This window comes from Triturus cristatus, chromosome 3_2 (assembly GCF_964204655.1).
Source record: "Triturus cristatus chromosome 3_2, aTriCri1.1, whole genome shotgun sequence".
Lineage (NCBI taxonomy): Eukaryota > Metazoa > Chordata > Amphibia > Caudata > Salamandridae > Triturus > Triturus cristatus.
This window is the reverse complement of record NC_140584.1, coordinates 420,956,177-420,975,467: the sequence shown is the minus strand read 5'-3', so window position 1 is coordinate 420,975,467 and position 19,291 is coordinate 420,956,177. Positions and strand designations below refer to the sequence as shown.

General features: G+C 44.2%; 1 protein-coding gene across 2 annotated transcripts in view; it reads right to left on the bottom strand.

Annotated features, from left to right (window-relative positions):
- The window catches only part of DLGAP3 (DLG associated protein 3), a 1,216,386-nt gene that overhangs the window by 543,420 nt on the left and 653,675 nt on the right, over positions 1–19,291 (bottom strand). For both annotated transcript variants that reach the window (XM_085648009.1, XM_085648010.1), the window contains exon 4: positions 17,661–17,741. The gene's annotated coding sequence lies outside the window, so the exon portion shown is untranslated. The remainder of the gene's footprint in view (positions 1–17,660; positions 17,742–19,291) is intronic.

Here is a 19,291-nt window from a genome sequence, read left to right as displayed (position 1 = left end):
AAGTTATAGAGGCAATAACTTTGGTATTGTAGATCTTGAGTAGTGGATGCATAGGCTGGGTTAGTGAAGACTTGTATTCTTTCAGCAATGCACCAGCTAGGTGATGATGATTTAGGGCCATAGTTTCTATCTTGGGTTTCCAGTTAAGTTTGTTCCCTAGCGTAATCACCAGATAGTTAAAAAAAACTGTTTGGTCCAGGAGTTCGTCGTTAAGAGACACCCTTCCCATAATGGCCCGATGTTTATGGAGGACCATAAACTTGGATTCATCTGCATTTATCACCAGACTGCGATCTTTGCAAAAACCTTCAACCTTCAACCTTCAAACCTTGTTAAAGCCCTCTGCAAACCTTCTGCGTTTTTGAGATGATGAGGTTATCATCAGCAAACATACCTATGGGTGTTTTTATGCCAGCAAGGGATGGTGCATCTGTCGGGAATGTGAAAAAGTAGTCGACAACCCCATTAATGAACAGTGAAAAGAGTGTCGGTGCCAAGACACTAGGCCTGGGCGGTAAATTCCGTTCCGCTCACGGAATTTGCGGAATTTGGCTATTGCTTTTGCTAGCAAGAGTATGTACTCTTGCAAGATAGCCCTGTCATTTTAGAATAAATCCGCCGGGACACCATCAGGGCCAGGGGCTCTTCCACTAGTAACTGAACCCAGTGCAATTTCAACTTCCCCTATATCAAAACTCAATACGGTGTTGCATGGCAGAATTAGGTGTGGTTCCTCATTTCCACCCTCTGCCTCCAAAGCAAATTGTTTTACAAAGTGGGAAGCCCACATCCCTGGAGCTACAAGATTTCGGGGCGCTGGAGCGTGTCCCCCCTCCTCCATTTTACCTATTGCCAAAAGGGCTGTAAGTTCCTCCCTTGGCTGGCCTGGTAAAGATCTAACCATCTTTGCTTATCTTCTTAATCCTTTTTAGCTTTATGTAATACAGATTTATATCTCTGTCGGGCAAGCTTGACAATAGAGTGATCGTTCTGTTTTATGTCAGCCGCCAATAATTTATAGGCTGCCTTACAAGCCTTATTATACCAATTGGCATCTTTACCCTTCTGCTTCCTCGAGCTGCTAACTGGTTTTAGGAAGAAGGTTTGAATTTTACAAAACAAGTCCTCATGTGACTTCGTAATTCTTAATTTAGCTCGGACTGCATAGTAATAGCTCGTAGCTCTCCCAAAGTGTTGGAGACAGCAGTCCTTATTCCTACAAGTGTTTGCTAACTATTCACTATCTTATCCCATTTTTCCCTCCTCATGCTGTTACAGAGCTGGACCTCCCTAGTAGAACAAAACAGGGACGGCGTTGGAAGCTGGGTTGGGCCCATGGTATTCATCTTTAGTAGGAGGGGATTGTGATCAATTTCGAATCTCACGAAAACCTCCATGTCACTTAATGGGGACCAATGTTCCAAGTTAATGAGTATGTAGTCTATTCGACTTGAGCTTACACCATTGCTGTAAGTGTTGGCACCGTGCTTATCAGATGGTGAACGACCGTTAACTGCCCTCAGCCCCCTCTCCATACACAGTGCCTTATTTTGTAGTGCTGCCTCGGACCATCGCTTAATGGGGAGCAGCTCTAGAATGGGAACATTCCATAGCACATCTTTTTCTTCAGTCAGTTTGAAGTCTTCATTGTCGAGGGGCTCTAAGGTAGTATTAAACTCCCCTGTGATTACTAAATCGGAGACACCAGTCATTCTCCCCAAGAAGTCCTCTAGGATGTCGACTGTACTAGACTGTCTTCCACCTGTAAGACCCATAACGTAGGCATTGATAACTATTATCGAGGTATTAGGGTTGACCTGTAGACAAATAGCCATTATATCTGGGCTGTCAATTGGGACTACACGAATGCTAAAACGTAAATTCTGCCTAAACCAGATTACTAGCCCCCCTGATGGTCTGCCCCTCTGCCCTTGGATTGCCGGTTTATAAGAACTGAGATATCTTAATTGGTGTAACGGTTTGTTAGACCACATCTCCTGAAATACACAAATATCATGGTACTCTATTAATTCTAACCAATCCTGGGACTCTAGCCCAGACTGTAGTCCCACGATATTCCAGAAAATATAAGATATCAGTGCAGGTTTGGATGATTTTACCAGATCTAGGCCACCAATTTAATCACATTGTATATCGTTCATTCTTTCCTTATCCAGGTATGGGATTTGATGCACAATTGACTCATTGTTACTCCGCAAGGTTTGGTGCTAAGTGGGCATTAGTCAATCGCAATTATCTAATCCACTAAGGGGGGGCACATCTATTCTCTACAGTTACTCCCATGTAACCTACGTTGCATTGTGCATCGTACTTTGGGAACCCCTCCCCCATATAAACACTAGTTCCACTACCCATCGTGTGGTGTGACCTGTAAAAAACGCATAAGGTAGTGCTCTAATTTGAGTGTCATTACATAAATTCCAACATAGATGGTCTACGAGAAATCTTGGCATGTGACAGTTGTTAAAGTTTAAAACCATGCAATCTCCCTCCAGTGTTTTTGGGCTGGTCCTAACCACTCTACCCTTCTAGCCATTATAACTTGGTTTGCCAGTGAAACCCCCCTGATCTCCCTTTTGGTTATTTGATGAGTCAACCAATGCAGGGATGTGTTCAAGAGTTGGGCAGTGGTTTCAGACTGATCCTTCCTCAAAGGTGGGACATATCCCAGGATCAGCACAAGCGGGGAAGGGGACTTAGGGAGGTGTAAAGATTAGCATACAATATGGGGTCGCCATGGGTCTACACCACGCTGCATAGCACCAGACCCATGTAATGACAATCCTACATTAGCGGCCTGCCCTGTTGCGATGACGGAAGAGCGTGACAGGGGTTTCAGGTTTGGGTTTCCTACCATATTGACATTATTTGTCGCTATATTGGAGTTATCTGTACGTGGAATAAAACCCTCTTTGTTGTGGATCCTTGGCAGGGGGCCCTTCACTGCAGATGCACGAGAGGCCCGGGAGGCTGCAACTACAGCAGAACCTAGGCATTTACAAGAGCGAACCCCTGAGAATTGAATTTAATAACTTTATTCGATTTTTCAAGAAAATCATAAAAGCACACTCTATAACAAATAATAAAAACACCTTTCTGCAAGATACAAAACTTCAGATACATAAAGAAAATCTGAAAAAACACAAAATACATCAATAAAACAATAGAAGTCAGCAGAAGAGTATATAAGTGACTAATTATCATCTCTGAGTAATAACGATCCTTCATAATTTATTGAGCTTAGAAGAAAGGCATGTTAAGATGGCCCTGCCAGGATGAAAATGTGTGCTTTGTTGATTCCAGCACGGATCAGAAATGAGAATTTAACTTTGTGGCCAGACTATCTGAGATGAATATGACCTCAAATATTTAGATGTGCCTAAGGAAGAGTTTGATCTTTAACAGTTGGCAATAGGGTTTTGTTTGACGAAGGCATGAGGTCCGGGCTGCATGTACAGGTGGAAGAGATGGTCGTGTTCAGATAGGTGAGCGAAAGCTTGGCTGGTGCTCCTGACTTTCAAATGATTGACTAGTGCATTTATGGTGTTCATAGGGCATTAACACAAACATATTTATGTGGACCTAAATTTCCTTGAAGTAAAATTTCTAAACTTCTTAATGGGTTCCTTCTGATATGTAATAAGGCTAATTTGTTATATTAATCCCAGAGTTCTTACTATGCCTTTTCAGGGTCCTATGTACAGCATATTAGTGAAGAATCTAGTGATCTAAGTCAGCGGCGTGGCTTGGGCACATGATAGTGATGCTGGCTTATGGAATGTCCTTTCAAGCCTAGCTCTTTGACGTGGCACTTGGCTAGCAACTCCGAAATGGGGGACAGAGGTAGAAACCCAACTTTTTACATCAAATTAGGTCTATGGGTGACTACCAGAAGAGGTGGACAAAGTTGCATAGTCTACTTCTCATATAACACTTGCAATTCCTGTGAGAACTACAAATGTTATGCATGCTAAACCAAGTGGATGTTCATGTGAAAATAGTATTTTTTTATTACAAAACTATATCTGATCTTGTGTAACTCTCCTTTCTTACAGTCCATTTTGCAGTTCCTGTAAGTCAAACAATGAACATTGCTAGTAAAGTGAAACCCACACAAATACAGCGTTATAACTGGTGGAAAACATTTCTGCTTGAGCCACAGTCCCACAAGAGAAAGTTATATGTAAGCATAAGGAAAACAGGAAATGTATGTAAGCTATGAGTAGAGAAAATAATTGGAGTCTATAAGAGCTTAAGCTTGTGAAACAGAAATTAAAAGGGTAATCACTAGCAGGGAACCAGAATGCTCCTCCAGCTACTGATGGCTGGAACTACAACCTACAGCAGCAATTTTGAATGGTTCGCCTATCAAAAGGACCAGAGCAGGACATTATAAGCAAATGTAATTTAAAGGACCTTTTGTATTCATTGGTAAACGGTTGATGTTTGTTAGAAAAGGGGGTCACCAGTTGGCAATGGCGGGCGCCAATGTCCAAATAGGGACCCTTCTTCCTAAGTCAGGGCAAGCGGGTTACCCCCTTTGACAACACCTGCTCAACCCTGTGGTAACGTAGCACAAGCAGTTTGGCCTATCTCAGAGGCAGTGTGTGAAGCATTTATGACCATGTACAATAAGGCAGTAACGACACCACAAAAGGACACAACTCAGGTAGGTATAGCAAAATAATATCTTTATCTAACAGTTTAACTCAAAATTCTCAAAGCGTTTCAACAACTACAATTCACGTCAACCCGTAGGGACTTTAAAAGGCAATTACGTATTCACCAGAACGTGATACTGACTAAGTTCAAGGCCGGGGCCTACATGACCCGTTGCGCACCAGATACCTGTCGGGGAAAGGGGACTCAGCACGCAGCTTATCGAAGAAGTGGCGACGATGACAGGCAGACTCCCAGCGACCACTTGTCCGGGCTGCAGAGGTCCGTAGCGTGCACCCACAACGATTCGGGCACTCGGGAACAGGCGGGCTCTCAGCGGCAGCAGCACGGGGCTACGGTGGCCCAGGCTGGTGGTGGCGATGACTCTCGTCGTGCAGCTCCGTGGTGGGCTCACAGCGGCAGCAGCTCTCTCTTAGCTGCGGCGGCCCACAAGATGATAGCAACAATCCTCGACAAGGGTGAACAAGTTGCGGGCACACAGCGGCAGCAGCTCTCTCTTAGCTGTGGACCACCACAGGACAAATCACGATGATGCAAAAGGTGACAAGAGTGCGGGCACTCAGCGGCAGCAGCCCTCTCTGAGCTGCGGCGGCCCACTGGACAACTCACAATGGTGCAAAGTGGCAAAGGGTGCGGGCACCCAGCGGCAGCAGCTCTCTCCTAGCTGCACCGGCCCACAGAACGATTCACAATGATGCAAAGTGGCAAAGGGTGCGGGCACTCAGTGGCAGCAGCTCTCTCTTAGCTGCGGCGGCCCATAGAACGATTCAAAATGATGCAAAGTGGCAAAGTGTGCAGGCACTCAGCGGCAGCAGCTCTCTCTTAGCTGCGGCGGCCCACAGAACGATTCACGCTGATGCAAAGTGGCAAAGGGTGCGGGCGCTCAGCGGCAGCAGCTCTCTCTTAGCTGCGGCGGCCCACAGAACGATTCACGCTGATGCAAAGTGGCAAAGAGTGCGGGCACTCAGCGGCAGCAGCTCTTTCATAGCTGCAGCAGCCCACAGAATGAATCATGATGATGCAAAATGGCAAAGGGTGCGGGCACTCAGCGGCGGTAGCCCTCTCTTAGCTGCAGCAGCCAACTTGGATCCAGTGAAAGGTTCAAGGGTTCAGATTCAGGCAGGCTCTCAGCGGCGGCAGCTCTCTCTTAACTGCAGCGGCCCACACAGATCCAGCTAAATGTTCAAGGGTTCAGATGCAGGTGGGCTCTCAGCGGCGGCAGCTCTCTCTTAGCTGCAGCGGCCCACACAGATCCAGTGAAAGTTTCAAAGGTGCCCAGTACGCGGTCCTCACAGTAGAACTAGAGGCTCCGGATTACTTGACGGAGGCCTCACCTGCAAGCAGAATTCCTCGCACAGGAATTCCGACGGCTGATGGGTTGAAGTCTAATGTCCCTGAGACTTCTGCAGAAGGTGCTCTCGATCTTCGGCAAGCTTGGTGAAAGTTTCAAAGTCCTTTCCTCTGTTCACTCGAGTTTCGTCTTGACATCCAGAAGGAACACACCCGGACAAAGTTCCAGCGCGGCATTTTATACCTAAAAAGTCTTTGTCCTCTACGGTCGCAAATCACCGACTCCAGTCAGAACCAGTTCGGTGGGGTCGGGTAGCACTTGGTTTACGAGGTGACATCCTGTCCTTTCAGAATGAGGAGGTCTGCTATCAGACGCTCAGTGGGAGGTGGAGCCATCATTCACCTTGCCAGGCACGGCCCTGCTCGGATCAAAGCGTCACCCCTCCCCAGGTTCTGAATACAGATCTCTCTCTCCAACCAGGACTGACCCAGCTGGCCCTGCTGCCCCAAAACCAGACGGCCAGTACACATACTCGCAAAGCCTACAGTAAAGCTTAGGCAAGAAACTACCGCGTTTTCAGAAGAGGCATTTCTAAACATGGGAAATATATACACGGTCCTTACTAAAGGGGTCTCTCAATGTCCTGAGCACAAACATATCAAACTCGAAGTTCCTATCAGGTTCCTGGGGCCAGATAGGAGGCTAGAAAATAATCCTCAACTGGCCCAGTCTGGCCTATGAGAACAGATCGTGTCCCAGTAGCGACAGTGAAATGGGGGGGTAACTTACTATTGGACATGCTACACAGATCTAGGCAATATGGTTATATAGTCATTTATTTACAGGGAGCATTCGCGCTGTGGCACTGATTAGCAGTGGCATGGCACCCAGAGCATCTAAATCCAGCCAACATAAAAAATAGGAAGAGGAGAGGGGAAGGGAGACCCAAGCCAATGATGCCAGGCCTAACAATGTTCTTAAGTTAAAAGATTATTTTTAAGTGGAGAAAGGTCTCCTCCATGGCTCTGGATGGTGTGTGAGACTGCCTAAAGTTCCCAAAGCAAGTTTTAGTTTTGTTGATCCCCATGTCAGAACACATGACAATCATGCGTGTGCGCTGGAGTCCTTCCATGATATCTCATCGGACTGTAGATTACTGACAGTGGCAGAAGCAAAATTATTTTAGTTTGAGAACAGGCCTTTAAGAAGAGTGGCCTGCTGGGATTTACTGTGTTTTAAAAAATTTCTGTGGGTCCACCACAACTTGGTCCTTAACCCATCCATGTGGGACATGGATGCTGCATGTCATAACATGTCTACATGAGTGGGAGAAGCATGAGGGACGAGCCCCTGCTGCAAGACTGCCAGGAAAGTCCGCAACGTGAGCACTGAGATTTCGAGACAGTGTCATCTTCACTTGCGCTGGCAATGCAACTATTGACCTGTGCACCAGTGCACTCAGTGCAAGAGTGCAAACATGTCAGCAAGTCCAGGGAAGAGGCAGCACCACTTTCACATAATTGGCCCCATCAAAAGCACATGTGCGTGTCCCTTCTGATTGTGACAGTGGCAGGCTTGCCCTGCTTACAAATAACTACCCAAAATTGTCTAGACAGGCAGATACCAAGACAATGAGTACACACCATGTGGGGGGAGGGGTGATCTACTAGAACTTCAGATGACTGGGAGTGAATTGAGCTACAAGAGCTCCCCATAGTGTCCCATAGATTCCCTTTTTTAGGGCAACTTTACCCTCGTAGACTCTTTTTGGATACTTGGGGCACTGCTCCCATTAGTACTAAGAAGAAATGCCCTCTGCTAATTATGATCAGTATATCTAGTTGTGTGATGCTTACTGAGTGCTAAGTTTCCAATGCCACTCTACCTCACTGAGTAAACCGTGGACAACTCAATTTTGCTATCCAAGAGTAAATTGGTAAAGGAGCATTCTGGAGGATCAGTTTTGGGTCCAATGCTATGGCTAAGCCTTGGAATACCAGTGCTTACCAGCTAGGATTCACTTGAACTCTCTCCAGTCACCCCTTATTGCCCCAGGACACCAGAAAAGTTTCCCCAGTTATCCTTCTGCAAGCTCCATGCAATCACTGTTGCCTTCTTCCGTTCAATCGACCGGATCATGCACGGTGCATGAAAACAAATTCTCTGTTCCTTCTCCTGACCAGGGATTTTAGTAGGGTATTTTCAGTGACTTCACCTTGCCTCTGCTTAATTTAGAAGACCCTAAACTTTGATAGACAAGACCTGGTGCACACCACATATTTCAGGATAACCACTGAATATCTAAATGATTTACATTCATGTTATTGATATTAGTAATTTCCATTAGGACAGAATGAACATGCTGGGTGGATCTGGCCTCGTGGTCCATCCTGGGGTTGCTGTGCCCTAAAGCCTAAACTCCATCCAGCAGTCACACAGGACTGAAACATCCCACAGTCAAGAGGTTCATACTTAAGAGGAATGGATCACAGGTCCTTCGTCTCCTCACAAGTTCTCTTTTTAGAACGAGGAAGAGAAAACTTTCTGTTCTATTGCTTGAAAGAGGAACTTCTGACATGCAGCAGTTAGATACATTTCCTCTTCCAAACTTTTAGAAAAAGTAGCTGAAGAAAACCTTTCTTGATTCTGAATGACACTTTTATCTCAGTGTGAATCGAGTGGCTTCGAAGGATTAACAGCAGTAAGCTGCTCTGTTTATCTGCTGAATTAGCGGTCACCTTGTCTTTGACCTTGAAATATTGGTTGAATTCAGTAGTAGGGCAAAGTGCTAATGATACTGGTAGGGACACCAACCAAACTAGCCATTGTTTTCCGCTGCATCTCCTTACTGCAAGTATAACTTAGTGCCCTTATTGTGTTGAATATTCTTATCTCATTGTGGCCATTACTGAGCTGGAGCTGGCTCTGGTATCCAATACAGCTTGTCCATTGGACATACGAATGTACTAGCCCAACCGGGAGTTCTCCCCTGACCAGGAGAACAGAGGCATGGCCTGAGGTGCTAACAGGGAAAACTCTGCTCACTCCCCATCCATACTGACTGAAACTCATAGCAGGGCATGCATGGTTCCTACTGTACCTGTCATTCCGTTCAGGGTGATATTGGGAGAATGTGTGTGGGAGGGGGGCAGTGTCACCAAAGGGTGTCCGGCACCCAGGGAGGATCTCCCAACTGTTCGCACCGCTTTAGTGAGTGCCCGTCTAGGCATTAGTGTGACAATATTTGCCCTTCACACTTGTTAATGGCTCTCAATTTTTTCTCAAAGTCTCTGAATTAGGAAAGGTAATTATTCTACCAGAATGCCCTCAATAGTGTTCTTTGATGGAGAGCTGTACCCTCGTCGGTCCAAAAATATATTGCCCAGAACCTCATATCTCACAGACTTTAAATCCCAAAAGTCAATATTAAGCCACCTCACACAACCACGGCTTCCTTTATCATTGCAACAAGGAGGCGCCTTCATCCTTCCACCTCCCGGCACCAGCCGCCAAGACTTTAGTGAAGCACCCGCTGTGCCAGCTTAGTGGGGGGGTTAGTAGGCGGATTAAGGTCATTTTTATGGCTCTTCTTGAACAGTGAGTTTTAGTCAAATGGCAGAAGTAGAAACAAATAAATAACAGAAAGACAAGCTTGTGGGTTGGGGACAAGGGTAGGGGAAGAACTAATCCTGATTACAAAGATGAAGAGAAATTATGAAAAGCACATGGAGAATGTGAGAAGCAAATGGAGTGATAGCACAAAAGAAGGTAGGAATAAAATTCAAAGAATGAATAAAGAGGAAATGAAGGCTGTAAGGAATGAAACAAAAATAGAAAGACCAAGCATTGACAAAACCAATAGGTCTGTCCTATGCAAGAGCCATTGGCTTTGCCAATGTGTTTTAGCTCTGTTGGACAGCAACATGGCTGCTGTTCAGCATGGCTAAAAGGGATGTAGAGCAGTGTGACATGGACTGTCATAGAGAGTAATGGCGAAGATTAGAGTAGAGTGTTGTAGAGTGGAGTCGCATAGAGTGTCATGCATTGGAGTAGCATAGAGAGTAGTCCCGTAGAGTCGCATACAGTGGAGTGGCATTGAGTACAGTATACTGATGTAGATTGCATTGGCATAGAGTGCTGCAGAGCAAAGTAGTGTAGAGTGCAGCAGCATAGAATACATTGGTTCACAATGCAGTGTTGTAGAATGCAGTGGCATAGATTAGAGTGTTGCATAGTAGAGTGCAGTGGTGCAAAGTGCAAGTGGCATGAAGTACAGTGGCGTAGAGTGCAGTGGTACAGAGTAGAGTGGCATGGAGTGCAGTGGAGTAGAGTGGTGCAGAGTAGAGTGGAGTGGTGAAGAGTGAAGATGCATTGAATGGAGTGATGCAGAGTAGAGTGGTGCAGAGTGCAGTGGCATGGAGTGCAATGTTACAGAGTAGAGTGTCTTAGATTGCAGTGGGTGTAGAGTGGAATACAGTGCATTGGCATAGAGTGCAGTGATGTAGAGTAGTGTACAGTAGAGTGGCGTACAGTAGAGTGGGGCAAAGTAGAGTGGTGCAGAGTAGAGTGCAGCGGCATAGAGTGTAGTTGTGTAGAGTAGACTAGCATAGAGTAGAGTGGTGCAGAGTAGAGAGGTGCAGAGTGGAGAAGAGTGCAGTGGCATAAAGTGGGTTACAGTGGAGTGGAGTGGCATAGTGTAGAGTAGAGTGGACTGGACTGGTGTAGAGTGCATTGGCGTAGAGTGAAGCAGAGTAAAGTGGTATAGAGTGCAGCAGCATAGAATTCAGTGGCGTGCAATGCAGTGTTGTAGAAAGCAATGGCTTAGATTACTGTGGCGCTTAGTAGAGTGCAGAGGCGTAGAGTGCAGTGGTACAGAGTGGATTGGTGCAGAGTGGAGTGGCATAGAGTACAGTGGTGTAAAATACAGTGGCATAGAGTGTGGTTTTCAGTGGCATAAATTAGAGTTGTATAAAGTGTGTTTGCATAGAGTGGTACAGAGTAGAGTGGTACAGAGTAGAGTGGTACAGAGTAGAGTGGCATAAAGTGAAGCGGTGTAAAATGGTGCAGAGTAGAGGTGTGTAGAGTGCAGTTGCGTAGAGCGCAGTAGTGCAGAGTAGAGTGGCATAAAGTTCAGTGACGGAGAGTGTGGTTTTGCAGAGTAGAGTGTTGTAGAGTGCAATGGTTAGGAGTAGAGTGCTGTAGAGACAATTGGCGTAGACTACAGTGGTGCAGAGTAGAGTGCAGTGACAGAGTGCACTGTTGTAGAGTGCAGTGGCTCAGCATGCAGTGGCGTAGAGTAGAGTGGCATAGAGTAAAGTGGCATATAGTGCAGTGGCATAGAGTGGCATGGAGTGCAGTAGCTTAGAGTGCAGTGGTGTAGAGTTAATTGTTTCAGAGAACAGTGAAGTGGCATAGAGTGGAGTGGTGCAGGGTAGACTGAGATAGTGTAGAGTAGAGTCGCACAGAGTAATGGCATCAAGTGCTGTAGAGTGCAGTTGTGCAGAGTAGGCTAGAATGGCATAGCGTAGATTGGCATTGGGTGCAGGGGCATAGAGGGGAGCAATATAGCGTAGAGTGCTTTGGCGTAGAGCGTTTTGGCATAGAGTGTAGTGGGGTAGAGGGAAGTGTTGAAGGTGGCTTAGAGTGGAGTGACGTAGAGTGGAGTTGTGCAGAGTACAGTGGAGTGGCCTAGATTGGAGTGGTGTAGAGTGCAGTGGCGAAGAGTGCAGTGGTGTAGAGTAGAGGAGTGTAGAGTGCATTGACATAGAGTAGAGTGGTAAAGAGTGAAGCAAAGAGGCGTAGAGTGAAGGGGTGAAGAATAAAGTAGTGCACAGCGAAGTAGAGTGCAGTGATGCAGAGTGCAGTGTACCTTACACTACACATAAGCAAAGCCACAATTTCACCACCCCATTCCTTGCTTCTAGCACAACACCCCAAGCTTAAAGTTGAATGCTCAAAGTAAAGTGCAGTGGCGTGGTGCAGAGTAGAGTGTAATATGCATGGTGTGGTAGCACACTTCCATTACAGACAAAACATCTTCGATTGAAATCACCATTACATTTGCACAGACTATAGTTTCACTGATAAAAGCATACAGCACACAAACGATAACTTGTGGAATTGTCATCACCTAGTGTACTGATTTGTGTTGATTGTTTTAACATATTTGTTTTACCGCACTTCAGAATTACCAAAAATGTGCTTCATTTGGGGGTTTCTAATGCTGGAATATCTGCACAGTTCATTTAGAGGGATTTAAATTTTGTTGTGTACTATTAAAAAATAACATCATAAAGCATTCCCCAAGCACTCCCTGGAGCCAGCATGATTGTCAGATAAATCCTATCCCTTTGAAGTCAGATAAAGAAAAGTAAACACCAAGCTCCCTAGAAGAGAGAGTCGGACATTTGACCTCTGTCTTTGAATGCACAGCAAATGTGACAAGATAAGAAGATGATTTAGGTGCTAATTTGCAGAAATCGAGCACTGGTGGATTAGTACAGTAAATAGAGTTTGTGCAAGGTAAGGGACAAACTTGAGCTGGACAGCTTAAAGCAAATAGAGCCAGCAAATAAAAAGCAAGCAAATGTGAGTTATAAACCACAAAGCCAATGGCAAACAACGGATGGAATGCATTCCTAAGGAAGCTTTCCCAATGTCCCAAAGATGGTGTTAGCAAACCAGACAGCACAGCTGTCTATAAGCTTCGACCTAAAAATGGAAAGAAGAAAAGAAAAGAAGGAAACTTTCTTTGAGGAAACAATTCCTGGTGACCTTCCTTGAAAGTGTCAATATTGCACACTATGTCACTCACTCATTGGCAGGTATATTGTTCAAAGAGGATGTTTTTGTATTTTTCTAGCTAATCACTTTCCAATCGCCATACTTATCGCTTTAAAATGTGCTCAAATGCATTCCAGTGCGGGCAAAGTCCGATACAGATTCTCACAGCCTGCGTTTTATGCCCAGCTGCATCCCACACCGATGCTACCTGATTCTAACTGTGCCTTTTTGCATCTTTAAGTACCCCCGTTAACAGTACACCTGCAACGCACAGTGGCAACGCCCAATAAGAAAACAAACAAATGCAAAGACCATATACATAAATACTAAAAGGAATAAGTATGCTTTCTAGTTACGCACAATTTTGTGTCCACTAAAAATTGATTGCAGTTAAACAGTTAAAAATAATGTTAAAACGGCCCTGCCGTCTCCTAACTATGAGACAATCCTACCGTCTCACAATAATCCACACATTTTTGATCCTGTGAAAAGCAACAATTATATCATCAGCAAGAAGGTTAAAACTTATGCAAAGTATCACCCTCCCAAAACAGGTTTTGTAAAGTATGAATTTAGATATGGTTCATTCATGTCAGATCACCATTACTATTGAAAAATTTTAAAATATTATCACAGGGAGAAGGGGTGCCAAGTGGCTGGCACCAACCCAGACCTTCTAATTGAAGAACCTCTGCAAGAGACTCTAGGAAGCGAAGAGGGAAGTATGTTTACATCTGCTGGTGTCAACAGTATCAACATGGAGGGTCTCAAAGAGGACAAGTATTTATGTGACTCCTGAACATATTTTAAAAAATGTCTCTATCTTTGATTGGTGAGAGTTATTTTCAATCAACGCTACTTTTAATGATAGACTCTCTAAGTTGCTGCTTGAGAGCTTCCATCAAAAAAGTGGACTTCTGCCAAGGTACATTTGAGGGGTAAAAAACACCTTCTTCCTGTGCCTTGATGATGGGATGAAAAGCCTTGCTAAACCACTGAGGGGGAGCGGAGGAAAGCAGGAGGGTGTTTAAAAAAAAAATGTATTGCACACAAGAGTACATTTTTTCAATCATTTCTGTCCTGTGATAGTTCCTATCTGACAGTGCCTACATGCTCACACATAATTCCAATTCTTCAATCTATGCCATGAACAATATGACAAAGTAAATTAAATGTTCATGTTTTCATATACTGCTTTATGACTTTCTTTAGCCCATGTTCACACACTCCAAATATTTACACACCCTGAACTGATGAACAAGGAGATGAAACGTTAATACTTACATAAAAAGTCAAGGAAAAGTGTGGAAGCCAGCATTAAAAGTCAGGACTTCTAGTTCCAAAGTTGACAACTGATTCTAGAGGTCTCTTCAATCAGCCCCTCATTTTAACCCTTACATGTTCCATGGGTAGGGGTATAAAACTAAGAAAATATGACCTTTCAAAAAGTGATGAGGTTTGACCCATGGGTCATACTGTTTCCTGTTGAACTGGATCAAATGTTAGCGTTCCCTGCTCCCTAATGTTTTGAGCATTTTCAAATCTCCTACCAACAGAGACCATAATCATGGTAGAATCTTATCCAACCACCAACAAGATGGTGCAGCCCTATAAACGCAGTTCTATCTCTCTTAGACACCTGCACCCCACACTACACATAAGCAAAGCCACAATTTCACCACCCGATTACAGGAGCATTGCTCCTTGCTTCTAGCACAACACTCCAAGCTTCCTAAGTTGGCCACTCTGCAAGCCCACGCTCCACCAACCATGCACGACAAATGGGGTAGTGTTGTATCCTGCCTATTGTATATTTCTATGTATGCTTTAACCCACTTCATGACTTTCCAGTGGTACACATTCCCTAGCAAGGAACACTGCACGGATGCATGTACATTGATATAATCGAGAAAACAAATCGATATGTGCAATCCCTACAGGGAATACTGCACACATGAAAATGTCAACTATGCAAACTATGCAAAAGTAACTTTCCATGCAACAAATTGAAAAATAGAGAAAAATTGAGAAATTGAATTTTTGAAAACATGCAACCTGTAAAACAGAGAGATGTAAAACAATGCGTTTAAATGTTACAGTAACATGCAAGTACATTGATAATCATCACATAAAACATTGAGTAGACGTAATCTTGAGAGCATGTAACCACAAAAGTGGGCTTCAACCAACAACCGAAAACACAGTGTTCCTCAAACTATGCTTGACACCAGCAAAACAAAAGTTCTCGGTAAAAAAAATATATCCAGAACTGTTGATACACAAGATGTGCCATGTTCATGAAATAAACGGTGACTGCACGACACCCTAAGAAAATTGAAGTCAAACACACCTCACGGAGAGGTCAGCAAGCATTGTGCATATGTGTGATCCATAAACAAAAGGAACCACTTTGACAGAAATACATTTTGACTATTGTGATTAAATACACATTGAATGGTGAAATATTTACCATGGAGCTTCAAACTCGAAAAATAAAAAAACGTCACTAGATGGCATAGAACAGTGAATGTGAACAAAAACAAATTTCCACAATTTTTAACACCATTACACTCCCCTCTAGAAAAGCATGCCACGACCAACAATAACAAGTCACTATTGTAATTGAAACGACATTTGTGCTCCGTTGACCTTGTCACATATATGAATTTCCCAATAAAGAAAAAAAATACCAGCAAGTTGCAAAACAAATACACAGAGTCACCGGATAAGGCTCAATGTTCAGGAAAATCCACGAGCAGGCAAAAGTTATTCTTGCTCCCACGACGGCTCCGCTGACCGAGTAACATTGAACACACTTTATTTAAAACGTGGTTGGCAAAAATGACTCCGTGTAAGAGCAAATATGTAGATGACTCCAAAACCCAAGATGGCGGCACGTTTTCTCACGCTGCACTGGGTGGCTCCCAGCATCAGCTTGCACCAAGCCGACACCCTGAAGGATGAAAAACCTGTGATGGAGGTGACGTGGGGACTCAGAAGCAACTGCACGCGACAAACAAACGGACAGGTAGGCGCATGCAATTGCATGGCTCGCGTGCAGTAAGTTTGAATTGAAGAATGACAGTTGAAATCCCAAAAGCTGAGGGTGCAAATGAGGCCCAAAACGAATATAAACAAACTTACCCCATAACTCGAATGGTTGAAATACACAAAACCAAACGCCCACCACACTGACCATGTGTAAAAAATGTCTGCGCAGAAAAATAATATGCAGGAACGTCCCACGTAGATTAGCGCGAAGCTTCAACTCTCCAAAACTTCCAACCCTGTTGAAATGCACAAAACTCACGATCCCAGTGTGGGAAGGCAGCAGCGAGGGGAAACTTGTATAAACAACAACAGCTTCTTTTTCTGGATGCAAAGTTGAAAACTGAAGATTGATTAGAAACTGGCACTGGACACATGTCACTTGCGTGTTGAAAAAGCTGGCACAGTACATTCTTGTTCCTGGAATATTGAAACGCTGTAGAAGCAACTGGAACATTTCTTGAGTTTAAAAAATGGCGTAGACTGTTACCAAACCCCAAAACATGATGCTGGATCACGAAGAAAACACACAGATGCAGCGACTTATACTTGTTGCGCAAAATCCGTTTTCGTGGTCTCTTGAAGGCACAGTACATGAAAAAAAACGTTGTAGAGTGTGAGCCTTACCCTCTCCTGAGGGCACAGCACAGGCTTACCCTCTCTTGAGGGCACAGCACCTGACACAGGCTTTGTAGAGTGTCAGGCTTGGGCTGCAACTGAACAGACGCTGTAGGTACAGCAAACAGAGACTTGAACTGCAGTTAAGACCAGAACTGGCACTCAAGCGTAAAGGGCGACCGTTGTAGAAGTCACTGGTGGGGCTGATGTTTGCCAGTAGATGAGTAACCGCAGCTGTAGTTAGATGAGTTGCAGTAGCTTGAGAGTAGGTACTCCAGGCTTGAATTTGAAGGTTTCAGAGGTAGCAGACGCAGGTTCTTTTATCCCATCCTCGTCGCCAATAAATTGTAATAATGTAGTCCAGACTGGTTGAGGTATTTCATGAAGATTTATTGTAAGTTGTTAAGTAGCCTGGAATAAGCCCCACCAGGAGCAGCCAGCAGGCAGCTCAACCCCATCATAACTGTGGCTTATCTTCAACCCACACCCAACATTCCGTAGTACATCACAGTGCAGAGGCATTCCACTGGAAAGTCATGAAGTGGGTTAAACCATACATAGAAATATACAATAGGCAGGATACAACAGGTAGCCTCGTACCAACCACCAAGGTCAGACTCATGAAGCTCTATATGAATGCGACAAATTACTACAATAACATCTCCCTAGACTTCAATTTACCTTTGTCTGCAAAAAATGGGAATGTTATGCATCATACTTTTCTCTCATGCAAGATATCGTCAGTCCGTAAAATCATTGATAACGTCCGACACGTGGGCTAATCTGGTCTATTGTATGTAGTCAGATGTTTTTATAAGTATCAGAGTAAGCTTCAATATTCCATTATACAAAATGGACTACATGTTTTATTCATTACAGTACCTTATGCAAACCTTATAGTGTCCTATATAAATTCCCAATAAAAACATTATTTTGATGTAATGTAAATATATAAGTATTCAAGTCAGTGCAGTTTCCCCTCTGATTAAAGGTTTGGATTCATATCTCTTCAAAAGGTCTTTGCTTTTTTGAGCTGTGTCTCCTTCTTCTCTACTACCTTGTTGGGGTCAGACAAGCTCCCAAGTGACTCTGGCAGGATGGACAACTCAAGCTAATCCTCAGCAGCTCCACCAGCGGCTCTGTTCAAGGCGAGGGCAAGGGCACACATCACAAACACAGGTCCAAACTTGTTCATCACTTTAAAGATGTATAAGCCTACCTTGTCTCCATACTTTGATGGCTTTGATGCTCTGGACGAAGTTGACAATCTCTTTATCGTTTTTCCATGTGGTCTCCCCACCTATCAAAAATGTAAAAATATGTACATTTGCCTTGATAATGTAGAAGTCTGCAAGAGCGATCATTTCTCACGGTTTGATTTTTCTTTTTTTAAATCAATGCGTAGGAGGGGTGTGCAGCACGCATGAGTGCTAATGTTTATGGTCATGGATGTCAATTGAAGATAATCTAGAACAGCCGTTTCTATCCATGACTTGTCTTTCAGTTCTGAAGGCACTAACCTTACTACTTCTAATTTCAGGGGTCATAAAATAAGCAAGATTATAAGAGCACGGTTTACTTTCTGTCGTCTCCACTCCTTTCCCTTCTCTTAGAACCTTTTCAGCGAATACAGAGTTGTTTACAGGCTATGGTTGGGAAGAGTTTTCAACCCTTTATTTCATTCTGGGATCAGAGGATGTTAGAGGACGTGTAAGGTACCCCTGGTTGGGTCGAGCCTGGGCAGTGCATGCTCTGCTCTGCGAGGCATGCTGTATTAGAGTATGCTCTTGAAGCTCCGCTCACTCGCTGCCAGTATTTTTCATTGGCCTGTGTCCTTGTCCTTTGTAAATGCTGGCTTCTGATTCGTAATCAGCTTGTTAGTCCCTCCTTAGTACCACTTTGTCTTCATTTGTAACCTCCCATGAGGACTAACCCTTTTACTTCTCTTGTAACACCGAATGTGTTATGTAGTCTGTAGGCACTATGGGGCATATTATCAAGTAACGGGGGTAAAATTATCGCCGCTTTAGCGGCAGAAAACTGCCGCTAAAGTGGCGATAATGGGCTTGATAATATGCCCTTGAGAATTCCCATAGAAGCCCATGTTCTGGTGTCAACATGGGCTTCTATGGGAATTCACAAGGGTATATTATCAAGCCCATTATCGCCGCTTTAGCGGCAGTTTTCTGCCACTAATGCGGCGATAATTTTAACCCTGTTTCTTGATAATATGCCCCTATTGCTTTAGCGAGTTTTGTCTTACTGCAGGCATGATGTGCTTTCTAGCAACATTCAGCGTGCCATGCACGCTTTCACTTTCCAAGCAGCCGGGACAATGGCGGCTGCCTCTTTGAAATGCCATAGATATAGTATTTATGAGAGTTTGAGCTATTAGCATTGTAAATGACCATAGCTTAAAGTCTCGCAAATATGACACCTATTGCTTTACAAATATTTTTTTTCTGGGTTGCTTCCAAGCTCTCTTGCCACGCTTGCACTTAATAGAGGCCACGCCTCTTTCTTTAGACGTGTTTCATCTAAGGATAGGGGCGGGAATCTATTAAGTGTAAGTGCGGCATGGGGCACTTGGAAACAAACAATATTTACAATTAAATAGGTCTTGCATTTGCGAGAATTTAAGCTATTGACATTTCCAGTGCCAATAGCTCAAAGTCTCATAAATGCGCGGCCTATTGCATTGCAAAGGCTTGTGTTTCAATGAATTGAGTCCATGGATTGGATACCGGGATATGAAGCTAGAAATAAGCGAGCTTAAATCCCAGTTTGACCAGTTGACTTGTGGCGCAATCTTGAGTAAACGATTCCCTCCCCACTCGCCATAGATTCTCC